Source organism: Podarcis raffonei, chromosome 11 (assembly GCF_027172205.1).
Source record: "Podarcis raffonei isolate rPodRaf1 chromosome 11, rPodRaf1.pri, whole genome shotgun sequence".
NCBI classification, from domain to species: domain Eukaryota; kingdom Metazoa; phylum Chordata; class Lepidosauria; order Squamata; family Lacertidae; genus Podarcis; species Podarcis raffonei.
Window position 1 is genome coordinate 13,126,295 of NC_070612.1, and position 16,546 is coordinate 13,142,840.

The 16,546-nt window shown below is 43.0% G+C and overlaps 1 protein-coding gene across 1 annotated transcript in view; it reads left to right on the plus strand.

Annotated features, from left to right (window-relative positions):
- RAB27B (RAB27B, member RAS oncogene family) overlaps positions 1 to 16,546 on the plus strand; it is a 103,759-nt gene that overhangs the window by 24,671 nt on the left and 62,542 nt on the right. Inside the window, exon 3 of the mRNA XM_053408098.1 lies at positions 13,620 to 13,706. The gene's annotated coding sequence lies outside the window, so the exon portion shown is untranslated. The remainder of the gene's footprint in view (positions 1 to 13,619; positions 13,707 to 16,546) is intronic.

Sequence of the window (16,546 nt, forward strand, 5' to 3'; positions counted from 1 at the left end):
CCTAGCCACGTGTTGAGCAACACCCACAATTGCATTCCAGAGGCATGAGCAATAAAGTTGCGCAAACTTGCCTTGTAGCATTCATCATAAGCCACAACGTTTAAATTCTCTTCGGTCTGGGTAGTCATGCACAGTTCTCACATAAAAAACACACCAAATATGCACCACACATTGCTAAGCGCTCCCCGCCCAAGCGACTGATCTCTTACGGGAAACAAGGAAGCAGACTTTAAAAAATCAACACTTTTGTAAGAATTCATCATAGCACTTCACAGATGGATATCTAAGGTACATTGGACAGCTCAGCAGGGGTCTGGGTGAGGCCCTTCAACTGCCTTTGGTTCCTCCCCCTCCCCCTTTAGGATTGCAGCTTTTGGGTTTTGTTCCGCATCCATTAAACACAAACTGCTACATTTTTAAGGATTTGCAAAACATCCCCCAAGCATGGGAGCCAATTCCTAGGGGCCATGGGGGCTTCGACCCCCACAATAAAATATTTGAGGGGGCTGGGTGGCCACAAATTTGATGGGCATTCCCATTCAAATGGTGTTTGTGCATTGCGTCATGTGATCGATTGGAATATTTTATTCAAGTTGACACCCCTCGCTCCAAGAGAGGCGGGTTTATGATGTTACAAGCCCACAGCCAATCAGTGCAAAACTCAGCTGGTGTCTCTGCAACGTGCAGGATTGGTTTTACCTGAGCTTGATCAGGTTTTACTTGAGAAATGCTTGATAAAGTCCAAGGAAGCCTTAGAGAAAGAAAGGGAAACCAAGAACGACAGGGAAATCGTCGTTATCTCTTTAACTCAGCTCAGCCATTTATCCTAATAGCCGGGAGGGCGTAAATGATTTGCTGCATTAGCCATTTGGATAATAAATAAGACTACTATTTACATAGATTATGATGTCCAGTGGGTATAACAACAGCAGAACTGAGAACATAATCCAAAGTTCCTACCCTGTGTGGCCCGAAGGCCTGCTAGCTGAGATAACACACAGGAGACCGAAATGTAGAAAGAGCAGAAGAAAAATCAGCTGCATTGTATGAATAATAAAGCACGGTTGTTTCTGATAAGGCCTCCAGTATTATCGTTATGGCTGAGTGGTTAAATACACTGGGGAAACACAAAGAAATCTGAATATCGAGGGATAGAGATAATGGGAATTCTATAGTATTTTCTGCCTCAGTAACAAGGATGTAAAGGAAGCCTATGCAAACTTCCTAGAGCAGTAAACAGTGTGTGTCTGTTGCAGACAGCAGTACTTGGTGCTCCAGGAAACAGGCACAAAAGTCTTGTGTGCCAAACTATCACAAGATTGTGCATAATCGGATACGCCCCTTCCTCCTTGTGCACATGATTAAGAAACAACCAGGTTGGCACAGGCTCTTGAGTGAAATCAGGGGGTCCAGAACAAACTGTGCTGTTTATCTTCCCAAGGAACCAGGTCAGATGAAATCGGTGGTATGTGAAGAGTTTATGCTGCTAAGTGAAATGTGCAGCTATTATGCTCATGGGACTCTTTCCCTTGTGATTTGTTAGCAAAGATGGCTTGATCTAATAATTTATGCTACAGCGTACATCAATACACCCACATGCATACGCTGCACCTAAGATCTATGTAGCATTAATTAATGATGTAGTATTAAAGCTGGTGAATTTAATTAAATTCAAATACAATTTATATATTCAACAAAAGTGCCCTTTTTAAGGTGCTGGAGGATGGAAATTTTCACTCGTGTTTAGAAGGAACACCATCATGGATGTCTTCTTTTCATTTTCCAATGAATCAACACACTTGAACATTCAACCATGGCCAGTACCTATTTTTAAATCCCTCCCCCACTTATTAAAATTCATCAGCTGAGATTGCAATCCTAACCTCACATACCTGGGAGTAACCCCAGGGAATTCAACGGGATAGGACTTATTTCTTGGGAAGACGTGGTAGGATTGCACTGCAAATCTTTCTTTCATTTTTTTCGTTCTCCCTTTCTTGTTTCAGGATCCCAGGACAGCTTAACAGTTGGCACATTAAAAACATGCAGTAAGAAATACCATAAACCAACCAAATTACTGAAGCAAACTGTAACTTTATGTTCAGCTGGTCTCACATGGGCATTTTCAGTTTCCCCCAAAAGACTTTAGCAAAACGATGTGAGTTTAAATGGTGCCAAAATCCCAGTAGTTTGTTCGTGGCTCTGCAAATTAAATTGGTTAAAACTTGCAACCCTTAAAATGCATGTATATTTGTAGTCTGATTAAGGGCTCGTCTAGCCTTCCAATTATCTCATGCTTTTCTAGCAGTCTTCTACTTGACTTGCACTTTCCAAGCATGATTCAGAGCAGTTTCCCCCTTGCCCTGCTTTTTTCCCAGGGGAAACCCACTCTTTAGCTCTTTTGAGCCAACATCATTCTGGAGAAAACCTGAATTCCCATTTGTTCCAATTGAGAGCTGAAGAGCAGTTTTCCTCAGGGAAAGCAGTGGAACAAGAGGAAGTGTGGATAAGCCCTAAGAAGAAAAGATTGTTTCACATTCCTAGGCCAGGATTCCTATTTGGCAAAGAGACTCTTTTTAGACCAGATGGTATCCACCTCTCTGCATCTGGGAATGATGTCTGGTTAATGGACACACAGGACTTCACAGCCCCTTTAATCTCATTTTCCCATTAGGAATGCTTGGAGAAGGCTAGTAAATTCTGCTTTAACAGGGAATAAGGGAAACATTTCAACAGGCGTTTTTTAAAAGTAGGCAGCAGCCTGATGCATAACCATGAAGGCTGATGTTTTGCTCACAGATAGTCAAACCTAATGATATGTTTACAGCATGTTTTGATAGTAGTGAAGGACACCATTTAGAGATTAATTCACAAGAAGTGAAGCTTCTTGCTTCATAATATAACAAGGGAATAAAAAGCTTTAGATGGAAAGGAGGACACCCAGTTGAGTGAAATGTCCTTGCTTGTTGTCTAGATGCTTCTGATAAAGTCTGACCTCAGGAAAATTCCTCCCAATGGCATCAACATTTCCATCTGCTTTGTTTTCTATTGGTGATATTTGAAATTCATCTCTGACAGTTTTCCAGCTTGGCAAAGAGGGCACACACCCATCACCCCCCAAAACCTACCAGAAGATTAACTTGTTGAGAGCCTTCTTGGTACACATGAAAGTGACCTCAGGCCTTTAGCTCATTGGATTTAACTGAGGCTTGAATCCACGAGGCATTTACACTTTTCCAGCATCTTCTGAACTGTACACATGTTTACTCTGGAGTATGTCCCACTGAGATCAATGAAGCTTACACCCAAGTTGGTGTACATGGGATTGCTATCTTAATCTGTGTGAAAAAAAGGCATGCAACACTCAAACTACGGTATATTTTATTGTTATTGAGAAAATCTTCCCCAGCTAACACAAGCACTCAGGATTGGATTGTTGCTTGGAATGTAGTTGTCTTGCACAGATGTCAAGGTATCTGTAGAATCGAAGCATCTGTTATAACCAGAGTTATGTTGTATGTCACAACTCTCTCTTGCACCATAATGGAACTTTACCTCTGATGTTTTTAAACAATAAAGGTTTCATTCAGGGGCCTTTTTCAACTGTAGCTTTCTGTAAGCCTTCAAAGCCAGTTGGTTTACTTGAGCTGAGGAGCAGGTAGCCTTTCCATCTTTCCTCTTGCAAGCATGCACAAAGGTCTCCTATTATTTCTAATACCCTCCTGCCATGTGCACTAAAGATGAATTTTGTGGTTGGCTGTCCCCAAAAGTTTGGAGTCTAGTTGGTTCTAGAATTGTACTGAACCGATGTAGAGCAGATGCCAAAGATAACTCTGAGATAATTCTGATGTGGAATGGGTGGTTGGCCAGCAAAACTGACACCATTCTCCTCCCCAACCCTTTGGGGATGCTGTAGCTCTGGACTTCCTGCATCAAGAAGGAGTTTGGACCAGGTGGACTAAAAGCATCACCTCCAATTCTTTGATTCTACACAATGAGAGCAATGAAACAGATAGGGAAGCAGCCTTATCTGCCCATGTTCTGTAAGACACATACTAAATATGGCCAGCCATGCTATACGCAGGTCTATGAAGTGGTGGCGGTAACGGCCAATAAATCATTCCTCTCCACTCCATCCACCTGATGTTTTCCAAGGAGTGAGAAGGAAGATCTACCAGCTTGGGAAGCCTCTTTAAGTCACTGTAGTGCTTTTTCTCAAAATCTTGCTGGTAAAGGGGTTTTCACTTGTCACCTATGACATCTGTTGCCATTGCTTGGATCATTTCAGGCTCGTTTGATTGAGGATGTGAACATAGTGATAAAGGCTACCATGTGTTCTTTAGATCCATGTGTGTGACTTGGCTGATTTTAAGTCCTGGGATTTCCTGGAATTTAAGTCATGATAACACATCTTCCCTGAAAGGCAGCTTGCTCTCTATTACTTTGCAATGTACAGCCACAGCATAACATTGTGTGCATTTTTAGGGGAAACCAACCAGTCAGGAGTACATTGCTTGGGCACATACTGAGTGATTGGTATGTCCTTTCTTATAGTAAGAACCTGAGAACTGGGAGGCAAGGATTAGTGTGTAAGCCACAATGTTGCCTGCTCTTTTAGTTCGGCATAGAGACTTTCCTAGATGTCCATCGGAAAATCAAAACCTATTACGGTTCAAGCCAATCCTTGACCTTTTAACACCTATCGACCATCGACTATCATTTGTAAAAAGCTGTCTATTTTAAACCAGCATTTGTTGGTTGGTTGGTTGGTTGGTTGGTTGGTTTATTTGCAGTGCAGAGAGGATACAATAGTCAGCCATTTACACAGACCGGTCATTGATATTTCCTAGACAAATGTTTGACTTCTAATTAAGCCTTAGAGTGTACACTGATCTTAAGGCTTTATGTCTATCTGACACCATTGATTTTCAAGAGGAGAGAAGTGTTTTATTCCACCCGTTCCGCTATTCATTTTGGCCTGCTGTTATTTTCAGAGATAAACCACTCATGAAGATTTATATCTGCTCTGCTTGTAGCATTGGCCACCAATAGCTATTTGATCTTCAGTGGTGAGATTCTACAATAAGAGCAGAAGCCCCTGAAGTTTAGGAAATTGTGAATGATGTGCAGAGTGGATAGGTTAGTTACCCTTTCTCAAATAGGGATGAGTGAGTTGATCAAGCTTGTATTTTCGGTTTTCCTGTCTGAAATTCACTACATCAGTTTTTTGGCAGGGGGATTCAAGTCCTCGTGAAAATTCATCAGAATTTTAGCACAAATTTTTCTAAATATATATTGGCCAGATGAATCTTTGGCCTGGCCTTGCTAGGTTTGAATGATGAAATCTGGAAGCAGAGGAGCAAAGCACAGGTCAGGACTTTGGTGGAACTGGAAGCCCTGGCAGATGGCTCACCTGCCACTTCCACTTGCCCTGCTGCTTCCCCCCAGGAATACCAACTGTTTACCCCTGAATCGGGGCCAATGTCAATATGGTTTTCTCTGGATTGACATTTGCTCCAGTTTAGAGGGTTTTCCAGCAGAAAGTCGCAGCACAAAGGCAAAAACCTCTCAGGCCCATGCCTGGAAAGTGTGGGACAAGCAGAAGACCACTTGGACCCGTTCTTTCTACACAGGGGGCAAGTGTAGATGTGCCCAGAGATGAGCACGTTTAGGATGAAGATACCTTAAAACAGAAAGCAACCTTCATTGGGCAAATTCTGTGGTTTACTGGTTTCCTAGTCTGTAAGCTGTTAGAGCTAGCTTCGTGGATGGACAAATGAAATAAGGAGACCAAGCATAGCATTTTTGTTCATGGACTCACAGACCGCACAATCACATGCCCCCCATGGCTCTGCTATATAGCATCCCTTGTTCCTGCTGCTTCCCCCTCCCCACACATTTGTCTGGGGACCAGACTTATTCAGACATACTTATTCAACTTGGGAATGGGTTCTTGTAACCCATTAGATCCTGGAGGAGATCAATTGTGTGGAAAAGGGAATGGATTAGGCCTTTCCCTCCTCTCCATGATGGATCCACGTCCCGCCCCCCCAGCACTAGCTTGGAACTTGCATTTAAGGAATCATTGGAGCAGACAGATTTCTAGCATTCTTGTGGAATAGGTATCCATTTGCTTCTTTAACTTCCCAAATCTGACATCTAAATTGTCAGTGGCCCGCCACCACCCAGCTTCGCCTCCGCCACATTTTCCCATGGGCTTTTCTTTCTCATCTACTTGCCTGTCACTGCTGATTGATGTAACAAGGCAAACCTCATTAATTTATGCATAGGTGTTAATGTTTTGCTGGGTATCAAAAAGTACCTCAGGTCCTCTTGCATGAGAAATCTGTTGGTTTGAATCTGTCATTCCCTCGCGTCTTGCAGATCAAAATCTATTACTCTCCTATGCTCAGCTGTTAAGGTCCCCAGTCATCTAGGCCATAATGTGATACCTGTTTTTGTTTTATTTTGGAGCCTGATTCAGGGTGCTTGGGCTTACCTTTAGGGTGCTGGTCCTGAATGCTCATGCAGCTGCAATTTCTGTGGTTGTGCCTTCTCACACATGTACCTCCCTGGGTACTAAGATCAGCTGATGCACAGCCTCACTCTGCACCCCTTCTGTTTCTACTGAGAGCTGTAGGGTCTTTTATGCAGTGACCCCCTTTCAAAAGTGATTAACTTCTCCTCCATATTGTAGATCTTGCCTCACAGAAAATGTTTTTGTCTATATTGCTTTTGAACTTGTCCTCACCTCTGTTCTTAAGCTGGGTGCTGCTCTTTTGTGCCTTTGACTTGTGATATCTTGCTGTTATCTGGATATTTTGTTTACCTGCATAGACCCTCGTTTAACCAAAAGTCAGTGTAAACAATGATCCATCCATCTATTGTGTTTTTATCTGCTGCTCTGCCTAAATGCACTCCGGTAATAAAATATGACTCCTTTATTTACAAACACCTGCCAAGGTATGTGCACCCTTCAAAACCCTCCTATCTGAAAAGCTTTTAATGCTGCTCCTTTACAAAAGAAAGCACAGATAAACCGAAACGCAGATCTGTTATAGACATTGTTGTGTATCTATAGGCAAGCTATTCAATTTCTCACTCCATGAGCACATTCTATGCAAAGTGAGAGGAAAGAATTCCCAAACTCTCAGCAAAACTCCAAAGGAGAGAATGTCTTGATTGCATATTTCAATATACTTTTTTTAAAAGTCTGTTAGAAATATTTGCTGGAAACGCCATTAACATTTCCAGAAAGGAAAATATGAAAGAGACAGCAAGTCGTTCTGGCGATCTCTAAATTTAAAGGGTGAATAAATATAGATTGCTTTCATTTCTTCCTCTTTCTAGACCTGTCTCATGCCAAATGTCAGAAATTCCTATCTTGAATATGTTCTTCAAATGAACCTAATAAACTTGCGACCCTCCCAGATATTGCTGAGTTCCTACTGCCATTAGCCCCCGGCCAGCATGGATGATGGGAATTGTAGTCCAACAACATCTGGGAAGGTCACTGGTTCTTCGCCCCTGCACAAGTCACTCTTTATGCAGTAGAAAGTTACCTACCAGTACACAGCTGTTTGCTATGGTGGTTAAGCACAAAGTGTGAAGAGAAGGCTTGTGTCTGTAATCCGATGAACATACACCACACATTGGCCAGTCACAGCTTTTCAGTCCATCTCACCTCTCCTTGTCTTTGGAGACATTTGTTTCCCCTGAGCTCTTTACAGCTTTCATTGCAAAATGTGAAGCAAACATGTCCATCAAATAGATGCGGTGGGAAGGTAAACGGCATTTCCTCTTTTTTTAAAAAATAATATTTATTAAAGATTTTTTTTAAATTATAAAAAAGACAAAACAGAAAAAAAGACAAAACAGAAAAATAGAAAGAAAAAATACATCCATCATTCTCAAATTTTTAACTTTCCTTACCTTCTTTCTTTGACCTCCTCCTCCTCCCCTTTCTTGTATCCTGGTTAATAATTATCACAGCAAATCCTTTCCATAGTTCATAATATTTTGTCCTTACATTATCTTAATCTATTTTCATCTTGTCTTATAGCAAACCTTAAACCTTAAAACTTAAATCTTATTTTTACCAACTTCTCATAACCGTATCATTAACCTAATTCTTTAAACATTTTTACTAGAACCAAGTAGTTCCATTTCAACATTTTTCTAACATTCATCAATTATTTTAAAACAGTCCTAATGATAAAAGAAAAAAAAGTAAAACAATCCAATCTTCATCCAGCGTCCCTTCCTCCTGGCCCCGGATTTTGTCAGTCCTTTTTGTCCCATTAATCTAGCGCATTAACCTGGTATCCTTATATCCGAGGCCCTCAAGTCTCTTCCATGTCCCTTCCGCGACTCTTCTTCATATTTTCCTTTCACTCGTGGGAACTCCAGCTTAGTAATGTTTTTAACCCTTTTCAGCAGATCAGCCCCATTTCCATAGTTCAGACTAAACTCCATGTGATATTTAAACACCTGTTTCAGATTCCCTCCAAAATTAAGAGCCCCCACAGCTCCAAACATCTGACGGCCCATTACCAGACTCAGAAAGTCCAAACATCCCTGCATGGGAGGGTCAGTCCAACCCCCCATTTCCAAACCAAACCAAACTTTATCTTTCTAAATCTGTTTTTTTCCAAATTCATTTATCAAATCCAAAGGCTCATGATCCTGCAGGGCTGCAACTCCCTCCATTTCTGGCACCCAGGATTGAGCAGTATCCTCTTCTCTCATCTGTGCTGTCATAGCATACTCCTGTTTTAGTTCCTGGGTAGGCTCCATGTAGTTTCCTACTGCCTGTTCAAAATTTCTGGCCGCATTAGTCATCAAATCCGTCTTCTGGCTTAACTGATCCAATAGGGCATTTATTTTACAGAAAGCACCCAACAGAGCTTCTGAAAACATTGTCCTACAAGGTCACAAGTCCTTTCCCACGATTGTAATCTATAACAGCTGCAAGCTCCTGAAGTTGGTTACAATTTCACAGTCTCCCTCTAGGGGGAAAACTTCTGTTTATTCTTTCTTTTAAGAACAATAGCAACAAAGTTTCTTTTTTAAGATAGTCAGTCAATATTTGTTCCTTTGAAATGTGAAAGGAAACAATGGAGTCACTATGTTACTTTTCTTTTAGCTGTCTGTCAAAAACATTTGTCTCTGGTCAATGAGCTTCAAACGTCAGTCCTGACACTCCGCTCCAGGATCAGGACGGTGGAAAGTTACTTTACTTTACACTCACTTCTGCAGGTTTAAACAGTCCAAAAAGAGATCCCCCTTCTTCTCCTGCTACCGAAGGGGGGTTCCACGATTTTAAATGATGAAAGCCAATCCTTTAAAAGTAATTTTCTAAGCTCTAGTTTACGTTGTCTTTGCTTTATTCTGACTACAAAGAAACGGAAGGCTGACTTCCTGTTTAGACCTTCCCGTTTCAGTACCAAATTGAAGTAAATTTTAAATCCAATTCCTCTCTACTGGCCAGTCCTTATTTAAAGTCCAATTGTTCAAGTTTTAAGTACTCACGGGTGATTCTTTAGATGCCAAATTGTCCCAGGAAAAAGGCAGCGCTCTCCGGCAACGGCTATGCGGCTTCGCTCCACGGAAAAAGCAGTAGACTCACAGCACCGCGCCACTTCCCCCTCTTCACTTCGGAGCCCGTTAATGGGTTCCTTTGCGGGTTGGGGGGACGCTAAAGGTGCCCACCGAGTCCCATGGTCACAGGCTTCATCCGCCTGTGATTTTTTAAAGGGTCCCCGCTTCGCCGTAGCGGAAACGACCCGTTTCGCGCGGAGCTGGTCCCTCCAGTTCAGAGGGAGTCCGCCATTGCCGATGGCGCCACCCCGGAAGTGGTAAACGGCATTTCCATGTGCTCTGGTTTCCATCACAGTGTTCCGTTGTGCCAGAAGCGGTTTAGTTTAGTCATGCTGGCCGCATGACCCAGAAAGCTGTCTGTGGACAAACGCCAGCTCCCTTGGCCTGAAAGAGAGATGCGTGCTGCAATCCCATAGTCGCCTTTGACTGGACTTAACCGTCCAGGGGTCCTTTACTTTTTTCCTTTACCATCAAATAGCTCCAAACAATGTACCCATTTAATCACTGAAGGCATTGGTTGCCAGCATCAACACAGTTTGGGATTCTTGAGCTTTTTTAAGACAGACTCCTTGAGCTCCCCCTCCCCAACACAAAAAAATGCAATTTTCGATTGGCTTGCCTAAGATAAGCACCACCTTTCAGAAATTCCCCCCAGATGTCAATTCCACCTTAGAAATCCCGGTGATGTCCAGGAAAATCCGGGTGTATGGCAGCCCTAGCACAGTTTGAACCTGGCTAATGGGCACTGCATTGACAGGCACAGCTTAGTTTCTCTCAGGGCTGCCATTTTCACACATTTCTGTTGGATAACCTAACACACGTACAGCAGGACATCTGACTCGCCAAACTTTAGCTTTTGATTATTCTCTAGGACATGGTGGCATCAGAGATAAATCTCAGGATCTGACAGTAACTGGACTACAACCCTGAATAAAAAGAAAGAGAGCACTTGTATCCAGATACACTTGTAAAGTTAATAATCTACACTAGTGGATTTTATTGAGGCCTAGTGTATACAAAAAACAACAACAAAAAACAACACCTTTAAAAAACCTGATCAAATCATTCCTGGACTATAGCCCCTAGGCGGCAGCTGAGTGTTTAAATGTCCCCTCTGAAAAACAAAAGCAAAACATCTCTACAATATCAAGGAGAAGGCTAGGTTGCAATATTTCCCTCTGATTTTTTTAAAAAATGTAATTTTCCCCAGTCGTCATCTGGAGTAATGCAGTCCAAGAATAGTCTGTCATATGATCTGCTGTTTGTGTAAACTGTCTTATTGGTTCATTTAGAAATAATGGAAGCTAAGAAAAAAATCAGAAGTATGAAGTCTCCTAGGGAGGCTTTCACCGTGATTCTGGAAAATTGGGAAGAGCTAAGTAGACTTTGAGGCTTTTTTAAAAAAAAATGCAGCTCTATAGCCTGCATCTCTGGACATGAAAATAGGTGGCAAAACTATATTGTTATCCGTGGGCAGAGAGCGGGGCGCTGCATTAACTTTAGAAAAAGGCACACCGACCCAACACTGCAATATCTAACATGGATTCTTTAATGCCATGCCCTTTTCTCTCTGACAGTGTCTGATGTTCTCTTCAGCTCTAGCTGGAATGTTTGTCCTTAAAAGAGAAGGACAGGATCATTCAGGGTCTCCCCACCCCTTTCCTCCACATCCAAGCTGAGACGTATCTGCATCCTCTTCTAAAACAGTTCACACTGATTGCTAATATCGCAAATATGACACTGTATTTTGCTGCCCCCTCTGTATACCTGAATCTTCAGGCACTAGCTATTTTTGTGAGATTGCAAGGGGAGATAAGTCTCTGGCCCCTTGAAGAACCCCAGAACTCCAGGAGGCTGTCACCAGATAAACCTGCTCCCACATGAGCTGTTCAGGAAGTGGTACTGGCGGAGGACAGGCAATAATGGCATGGCAGCTAAAACTTCAATATGGTGTTCAGCCCGCCCAACACTAGAAACAGTAATGGCCAATAGGAAGGAGGCACCGTATGTTAAGTCAGTCTATTGGTCCTCCCAGTTTTGTCTTCTGTATCCTTGCCCAACCTGGTACTCCTTCAGCATCAGGGAAGGGGAGAAACCTGTGACCCTGAAAATGTCGTTTGTCTCCAACTCCTAAATCTCTTAGATCAATTGGGTACCTGATAAACATTTTATTAGGTCTTGTTCCTGATCAGTCACTGCCAGTTCAGACCCCATGAACGTATATGTGAATTTAGCATTTACAGTGGTACCTCAGGTTACATACGCTTCAGGTTACAGACTCTGCTAACCCAGAAATATTACCTCGGGTTAAGAACTTTGCTTCAGAATGAGAACAGAAATTGTGCTCTGGCGGTGCAGCAGCAGCGGGAGGCCCCATTAGCTAAAGTGGTGCTTCAGGTTAAGAACAGTTTCAGGTTAAGTACGTACCTCCGGAACGAATCAAGTACTTAACCCGAGGTACCACTGTATTTATTTTTTTGCACTGACCTGCATCACTTTACACACACTTCCATTGAACTGCATTTGCCATTTCACCTCCTGTTCACTCAGTTTGGAGGGGTAGTTTTGGAGCTCTTCACAATCACTTTCGTTTGAACAACCCTGAACACTCTAGGGTCATCAGGAAACCTGGCCACCTTGTCGCTCATCCCTAACTCTTGAATGTTTATCAACAAGTTAAAAAGCACAGAATACTGATCCTTGAGGGACTCTACTTTCTATAACTCTCCATTTGGAGAAATCTCCATTTGTTCCTATTCACTGCTTGCTGCTACTTAACCAATTCCTGATCTGCAAGAGGACCTCTCCTCTTATTCCACGATTGCTAAGCTTTCTCGGGATTCTTTGGTGGGGTACCTTGTTGAAAGCTTTTCAGAAGTCCAAATACACTTATATCCAGGGCTTTTTAAATAGAAAAAGAGGTGCCGGAACTTGTTTTTAGGGGGAGCACCTGCCCACAGCCACTTTCAGCGTCATCAAAATGGCAGAATAAATCCCATTGCCCTATGCCGCTGCCCTCAGACTCCGCCACACCAATTGTTGCGCTGCCCCAATTGCCATAATGCCTGCCGCCTCTGACACACAGCCATGAGCATTTAGGAATGCAGCGCTAAAGAGTTGCCGGAATGCACCAAAGAGGTGCTGGAACTCAGTTCCGGTGAGTTCTGGCTGAACCCCCCCCCCCCCGCTTGTATCTTTATTTATTAAAATAAAGGGTGGTTGTATACCACCCTTCATCCAAAGATGACAGGGCAGTCTACAACATAATAAGAGAACACAAAATATATAATAAACGAAAACAAACCAATGACCCCCCCTCCCGCAAACACATTTCAAAGGCCATGTCAATCAGCCAAAGGGTTGATTACAGAGAAATGTTTATACCTGGTGCCAAAAAGTATGTAATGAAGGCACCAGGCAATCCTCCCTGCTTGTTGATGCACTCAAAAAAACTCTTAATGGGTTCATAAGAAAGTACTTCCCTTGCAGAATCCCCTTGAAGAAGCCATGCTGGCTGTGCTTCCGCAAGGCTTGTTCTTCTATATGTCTGGTTATTTTATCTTTAACAATGCTTTCCACCAAGTCTCTGGGACATATGCTTTGCTAACTGGCCTGTATTTTCTAGAATTCCCTCACTGGATCCCTTTTTAAAAACTGGTGTCGAATTGGCTACTTTCCTATCCTCAGGTTATGGAGGCTAATCTGAGGGAGAAGTTACATGTTTCTGGTAGTAGATCAGCAAGTTCGCGTTTGAGTTCTTTGAGAACTCTTGAGCGGATGCCATCTAGACCCGGCAATTTGTCAGATTTTATGTCACGACTATCTGCCTCAGCTCCTTGGAAGCATTGTCAGGTGCATTCTTTCACATGGATGAATTGTTAAACAGTGTCTTTATTCATATGAGGTATATGGGGCTATACACCCAACCTCCATCAACATCCTGTATTATGTGCTGTCCTTGAGAGACAAAAGCTTGCTTCACTGTTAACATTGTCCTTTCCCCTATCCAACACCCACAGAGTCTTATGAAAAGGCTGTGATGGAAAACAGGATTTCATTTTCCCTCACTTCCGTGCTTTGAAGGATTCCGCACAGTCACACCACAGGTAAGAACAGTTATGTTTTGTTTTGCTTTAATTAAGGGTGAGGTTTAGGGCTGTGTTTATTTACAATACAATTATTGTTCTTTAATCTTTAAGACTTTTAGGAAGTAGTCATAGGTCAGTGCTAGAGCATTATGCAGAAGTCTCCAATCCCTGGCTTCTCCAGTTACAATGATCATTTGGCAGGAAATATATTTTTTGGCCTAAGACCCTAGGTAGTTGTTGCCAGTCAGAGTAGACAATACTAGGCTAGATGGACAAACACTTTGAGCTGGTGCAAGGCTGTTTCCAAATTCTGCACTAAGAGCTGGATTCAACAACCTGTGCAAATTAAGCGAATGTATGTAAACATGCTTATTTTGTGCATTTCTGCTTTGTTTACTTACTTACCGTATGTTTTGCTCTATAGGATGCACTTTCCCCTCCAAAAACGAAGGGGAAATGTGTGTGCGTCTTATGGAGTGAATGCAGGCTTTCGCTGAAGCCTGGAGAGCGAGAGGGGTCGGTGCGCACCGACCCCTCTCGCTCTCTAGGCTTCAGGCAGCTATCCGAAGGCTTGCGGATAGCAGCCTGAAGCCCGGGGAGTGCAGCGCCAACTGCCGCTGCGCTCCCCGGGCTTCAGGCAGCTATCCGCAAGCCTTCTGAGTGCAGCAGGAGTTCCCGCTGCGCTCAGAAGGCTTGCGGATAGCTGCCTGTTCAGGGGGCTGGGGTCGGGGGAAGCTCGGGCTTCCACTGTCCCCAGCCCCGCAAGCTCCGGGAGCAGCAGCGAGGTTGCACGCAATGTTGCCACCACTCCTGGACCTGTTTTGGGGGCTGGGGTCGGGGGAAGCTTGGGCTTCTCCCACCCCAGCCCCATGGCTAAAAACGAAGCTGTGCACAGCCTCTCCTGGCTGGAGAGGTTGCACGCGGCTATGGCAGAAGCTGTCCTGGCTTCTTTGCTCTTTGGGGCTGGGGGGAAATAAAAAAAAATTCTTTATTTCCCCCCTAAAAACTAGGTGTGCCCTATGATCCGGTGCGCCCTATGGAGCGAAAAATACGGTACTCACTTATTTCATATTTCAGAGTTGGGGTCCTAGGGATTTTGCTAGTGATGCAGTGAAATGCTCAGAGCACTGTCTGAAACTTCAGTTCTCGACACCCAGAAATCTATTCAGACGACCACCATGAATTTTACTGAAAATTTAAAACATACCTGTGCACATTTACCTGGGAGTAAGTTAATCGAACTAAGGGTGCTTACTTCTAAGTAGACATGTACCGGCTCGCACTTTAAATATCCTAGAAAGGAAGTGAAATAATCTGACAGATCACAGTTGATTTTACCATGAAAACACCTCTGTTTAGCATAATGCTGAAAGGGGAGAGGAGTTTTGTTATGTAATGAAGAACCTGAGTCCGTTTGAATAGCTGAGTTGGGTGGTGCTGGGGAGATTGTGAACATTATGTTAGGTTAAAATGTATTTATTGGTTTAAAACTGTCTGTTCAAGAGCCCGAGGCAGCTAAGAGCAGCAGATTTAAAACAAATAGCATAAAAACACAGTAAAATAGCACAATGAGACAGAAAACAGCAAAATCACTATAACTGCAGTAGCTGACAAGTCACAATAGACACCGTCTTTCCGCAGAGAGCTCTCCACAAAGCTTGGTTTTAACCACAGGGCAGAATGCATGTAATGATGGGGTTAGAGTAGTTTCATTGAGGCGGACCATTCCACAGCTATGGAGTCAGGACTGAAAAGTTCTCACTTCTTGTGTCTACCACTACATCTCAGTCAACATGGGAACATGGAGGAACATGCACATATTTTTCTGGGTGGAATGCACCCCTGGCTGGTAAGGCCCGAAATATGAGCAGCAGGGGAACTTTGAGGTCACGGCATTTTTGTTTTGAGCAATATTTTAAGCCAACTGGATCTGGTGGGGCTACTTTTCTCTATGAGCATCCTGTCTTGTTTATCTTCCAGCAACTGTTGTAGCCTGGAAGGATAACGGGGAGATTTCTAGATCCTCGCTGTGCATAATTTAGTGCCGATGAAGCTGCTAGTGCAGATCTTTAAGTACAAAGCCAGGATCCGTACATGTCTGAAAATATCTTTTTGCAGCCATAAGGGGCTGAATTTCCCTGTCAGAAAAACTTAATGAAAACTGAAATTTTCCGGAAACTGAATATTGCCTTGAGTACAAGGTTTTTGTGCTTTTTCTGACCTTGTGTACAGTAATACATGCACACAGCCCTGGTATACCTTCGCGTATCATCTGCATGGTTCCTCTAATTCTACATAAGGAACAAAAGCAGATAGGAAGACTATACCAGAACCATAAGAGGATAAATTCCTTGCCTGCCCATGTACAGCCCCTGCTTGCTACACACTTGCCTCTATATTTCCCACCCTAGAGCTATTTAAAAACAGGAACTCCTCAAAGTAAATCGCAGGCAACTTCACTCCTGAATGATTCATGAGAGTGCCATTAAAACGTGCATTCATTTGCTATGCACTCACAATGGTGTAACAATGCAACAGTGCAATCGTTTTGCCATGTCACAATAAACTTGCTTGCTAGAGTATTGTTTGAAATCTTTGATGGTGCTTTTCCAGGTGGCTTTTGAATTAGACTCAGATTTTCAAATTTGAATCAGGAGAGGTGTAAAGCGGTGAAACTAGGATCCCTCAAATTTAATCTCACACAGATGATCCCAGAAAGGTGCCATCTGTTGTACGTTGACAAATGCAGAGAAGCGTTTAAATGGGATGTAGATATTCTATCATATGTGATGGATATACAGATAAGGCCATCCTCTACTGAAAAATGTTGGATTGCGCATTTACAGAGGCACAAATGT